Raw genomic sequence first — 4,994 nt, 5'->3', positions numbered from 1 at the left:
AAACGGCGGGAGTAACTATGACTCTCTTAAGGTAGCCAAATGCCTCGTCATCTAATTAGTGACGCGCATGAATGGATTAACGAGATTCCCTCTGTCCCTATCTACTGGGTCTTAGAAGGTCCAGGGTTCTATTCCCTGGTGCGCCAACCCCCCCTCCACGCGGTAGGACCTGGAAACCCTCGGGTGACCAACGGGGCTCTGGTAGAAAGTGAGCTCTTACGTGAGTGAGTCCTATGTGATCACCGTGGCTCTGGCAGAAAGAGAGAGCTCTTACGTGAGTGAGTCCTATGCGATCACCGTGGCTCAAGTATAAGAGAGAGTTCTTACGAGAGTGAGTCCTATGCGATCACCGTGGCTCTGTTATAGAACGAGGGAGCTCCTGCGTGAGTGATAATTCTGCAATCACCGCGGCTCTCCGAGTAAACGTTAAACTACACGGCGTTTACCCATAAAGTTGCTTGTCGTGAGCTACCCAATCCCTACCGCCAACGGTAGGGCAACGGATGCCGCTTGCAGCTAGAAGTGTAGTACAGAGAAATAATTGAATCGAGGGAGCTCCTGCGTGAGTGATAATTCTACAATCACCGCGGCTCTCCGGGTAAACGTTAAGCTACACGGCGTTTACCCATAAAGCTGCTTGTCGTGAGCTATCCAATCCCTACCGCCAACGGTAGGGCAACGGATGCCGCTTGCAGCAATGGAGTGTGGTACAGAGAAACTATAAAGATATTAAAGAGAAATTACTCTTCAGAGAGATTCCCTAAACACAGCTCACCCTGACGATCCCCGCAGGCGATACCTGAACATCTAGATATCGTGATCGTAGGGTTGTAATGGGCGAAACGGCCTAAACGCCGCGCCCGACCTGCTAGAGAGAGCTCTTACGTGAGTGAGTCCTATGTGATCACCGTGGCTCTGTCATAGAACGAGGGAGCTCCTGCGTGAGTGATAACTCCGAAATCACCGCGGCTCTCCGGGTAAACGTTAAGCTACACGGCGTTTACCCATAAAGCTACATGTCGTGAGCTACCCAATCCCTGCCGCTGATGGCAGGGCAACGGATGCCGCATGCAGCAAAAGAGTGTGGTACAGAGAAACAAGTAACTAAAGAGATATGAAATGACAAGGTGAACGTCCCACCTATTTCAACTCACCAGGCAATGCCAGACTATCCCGTCGAAGCATGTGGCCTTCTCAACCTTCTCTCACCTCCCCTCCCCATCTCCATCGCCCGAAAGGGTCGGGTGTGCGTGCAAGCGGCACGCAGCGAGTTCGCCTTCCCGTGGTTCCCCGTGAGCGCGGCGCTTGGGCGAGGAATACCATATCCTCCCACAAACGCACGCGGCCAAAGAACTCGTCCACTGCATACGTCTCGGTGGCACTGCTGGGTTTTTCCATCGCCCGTTCTACTTGAACAGTGGAGCCGCCTCGCTAAACTTAGATGTAAAATTTATGCTATGCGTATGCCTTAACGGCGAGGAAGCATATCCGATGCTACCTTCGAGGTGGCCGGATGCACAATAAATGTCCCTATCTACTGGGTCCTAGAAGGTCCAGGGTTTTATTCCCTGGTGCGCCAACCCCTCCTCCAAGTGGTAGGACCTGGACACCCTCGGGTGACCAACGGGGCTCTGGTAAAATGAGCTCTTACGTGAGTGAGTCCTATGCGATCACCGTGGCTCTAGTATAAGAAAGAGTTCCTACGTGAGTGAGTCCTATGCGATCACCGTGACTCTAATATAAGAGAGAGCTCCTACGTGAGTGAGTCCTATGAGGCCACCGTGGCTCTAATATAAGAAAGAGCTCCCACGTGAGTGAGTCCTATGAGACCACCGTGGCTCTAATATAAGAAAGAGCTCCTACGTGAGTGGGTCCTATGAGATCACCGTGGCTCTAATATAAGAAAGAGCTCCTACGTGAGTGGGTCCTATGAGATCACCGTGGCTCTAATATAAGAAAGAGCTCCTACGTGAGTGAGTCCTATGAGGCCACCGTGGCTCTAATATAAGAAAGAGCTCCTACGTGAGTGAGTCCTATGCGATCACCGTGGCTCGCTTTGAATCGGAGAAATCCTCGCCGTGGTGTCGAAGGACCGGAGCGTAACCCGGTCGTACACCACGGGAGAAACTCCTAAGTGAGCGAAGCCTCCGGTAGTCCCACCGGAGCCTACACCCCGAGCCACGCGGCAAATGCCACGAGCCAAGATGAGGGTAGAGGAGTGACAAGCGGTGCGTAATGATATGAGCGCACCGCGCCGCCAGCATGTGAAACAGGCATGTGCTGGAAGGGCGACGCCTAGCCGGCGCGTGAGGAAGGCACGCGACGGCAAAGACACGTTTTAATGGGGGCGTGTAACCGCTTGCATGAATAATGTAGTCTAGAAGCAGCTACAAAGCCTCCGACGGAGGGAATTGAGCTAAACGTCGGAGGAACTCGCAGTCGAATGAAGAGGGCATTCAGAACTTGCGAATAGGAGCGAAAGACATGAGTCGAAATAGACGGGAACTACGACACCCGTCTAGTAATCTAGTAAGCAAGTGCTGGAGGCAATACGCCTCCAGCACTTAGAGGAATCGATGAGTACTATAGAGGCAACACGCCGCTGGTACTTATTGATTCCTATTTTGCTTTGAGCACTTTTGCAGATTTGCATGTTGTATGTCCAGCAATGTGCAGGGCGGCAAAAAAGATCCGACGGGGCGATGTTCTCCCCAATGAGCCTGCAGAGTCAGTGGCAACACGCCGCCAACTCGAAAAGACAATCCCAGAAGCAATACGCTGCTGGGACTTAGAAAAATCGGGTCACCCAAAAGCAATACGCCGCTGGGGACTCGATAAAACCGGGGGAAGCAACACGCCGCCGGAAGATAGCCGATAAACATGCAAGCGGAGGCGCCGTTGTCACTAAAATTATATAGAGGTGGACGCCGAGGTGACGCTCCAACGGAGCACTTAAAAGTGGAGGAGACAACCACTATAAGTACTTGTCTCCCATTTCCCTAGCCGCTGGGCCGTCCCACCCGACGTGCTAGCACCCTGTCGGAAACGAGCCGCTGCCGACCGAGGCCCGGAACTCCTGCGAGAGTCACACTGTGACCGCGGTTTCGAGCTCCATCGAGAGTCAGGCAGAGGCCAAAATTACAGAGAACAATTACAACTAGTCGCTCCGACAGGAGGATCCCTCCGTGCACTAACCTATACTCCTTCACTTTTCCAGCTGACCCGGGCACTGGGGGTCTACCAAACCAGCCGCGCTAAAAATTTACAAACATGATGGTCTCCTCAAGCTCAAAATACTCCGGAGGTAAACTCGCTCCCCATTCGGATCTCCGGGTGGGAGCTGGGCCGGGGGAGACTAACATGGAAGCGGTGAGAAGACTTCGGCCGGCAACACTTCGCCCGTCAGAGGTCGGAGGACAACGTGGGACACACACGGTCGCACCATCAGTCGAGACGCGGAGCCCCCGCGTAACGCGATCGACGACTGCGGCCGCCTCCCTCGCGAATTCTCATCACCGCGCTTCCTCCCTCTCCGCGCCGACGATGGTGCAGACCCAACGAGGTTCCGGTCTTCAGGCCGTCCAAAACCACCCGGGAAGGGAATCGGGAATTAGCTCCGCGATTAGCTCCGCGAACAGTCCCGCGATTGCGTGCGAAACCGCGTCCGTGCCCGCGTCGACCAGGGCCTCTGTGCCCGCAAGCGCTTCGTCTCCGCTCTCGACCAGCGTCCCCACTACCCACTCGAACGTACAACAAGGAGAAAGGCTCTCGGAGCCCGCGACCGCGAATGCGTACACGGGAATTAGGATAATGCAACTGAACATGCGACGTTCAGATGTAGTCAGCGGCGAAGTGCGTCAGCTTGTAGCCGAAAAGCGACTTGACGTCCTGTTATTGCAGGAAATGTACGTCAGGAAGCAGGGCGCGAGCAGCACTATTTGTAGCTTAGGAACCGGAGTGAGGATCGTGGCCGACCAAACACAAACTCCGTGGGCTGCCGTAGCCGTTTGTAACCCTCACTTCGACGTAGTATTCGTCTCGCAGCTCAGCAACTCCCACTGCGCGTGTGCAGAAGTGCTGGCACCCGGCTGCTCGTTCTACGTCGTATCGTGCTACTTTCAGTACTGCGACGAGATAGAGAAGCACCTCAGTCACCTCGAAATGGTGTTCCGTTCGCTGAGGGGGCAGAGAATGTTAGTTTCGTTAGACGCGAACGCGCGATCACCCCTCTGGGGCCCACAGACCGCCGACGACAGAGGAGCCCAGTTGGAAGCACTCATAGCATCGTTCAACATGGAAGTTGTGAACGACATCAAGCAGCCACCAACCTTCTGGACACCGGGAGGATCATCCTACATCGACGTGACATTGGCGTCACCATCAATGGCCGGACTCATCCGCGAATGGAACGTCAGGGACGACTGGACAACGAGCGACCACAGAGCCGTGGACATCAGACTGCGGGCACCAAAGAAGACTTCACCATCATCAGCAGGACGGAACGCAGCCAACACCAGATTCAACACGAAGAAAGCCAACTGGGAGAAGTTCGAGGAGCGCTTAGCCGATCTCTCCCGAACGAGACTGGCGCCCCTCGAACTGGAGTCGGCGGAAGGGGTCGAGAAAATGGCAGAAACGCTTGCAGACATCATAACTGATGCCTGCACAGCGTCGATGCCACGTAAACGTAAGTTTAGGAAGTCCAACCCGTGGTGGACGAAAGAGCTCACGGAGCTCAAGAAGGCCGCATACCAGCGGAGACGTGCCTTCCAGCAAGAAAGAGACGAGCTCGCTCGCCCCCAGAAGAAGCTGGCCTACCGCTCTTCGGTGCGTGAGTACAGCAGGGAGGTGAAGAAGGCGAAGCTCAAGAGCTGGCAGAAGTTCGTAACGTCGCACGGGAACGAGGAGCCCTGGGGTACCGTATACAAACTCCAGGCGAAGAAACTCCAAGTTCAGAGTGTGCTTAGCACACTCCGGCGTGATAATGGTCATAC

General features: G+C 54.7%; 1 pseudogene; it reads left to right on the top strand.

Moving 5' to 3' along the window:
• The window catches only part of LOC143219629 (large subunit ribosomal RNA), a 2,855-nt pseudogene extending 2,715 nt beyond the window's left edge, over positions 1–140 (top strand).
• The last annotated feature ends 4,854 nt before the right edge of the window (positions 141–4,994 follow it).

This window comes from Lasioglossum baleicum, unplaced genomic scaffold (genome assembly GCF_051020765.1).
Source record: "Lasioglossum baleicum unplaced genomic scaffold, iyLasBale1 scaffold0055, whole genome shotgun sequence".
Taxonomy (NCBI): Eukaryota; Metazoa; Arthropoda; class Insecta; order Hymenoptera; family Halictidae; genus Lasioglossum; species Lasioglossum baleicum.
Note: the sequence above shows the minus strand (reverse complement) of the source record. Positions and strands in the feature narration are given on the sequence as shown.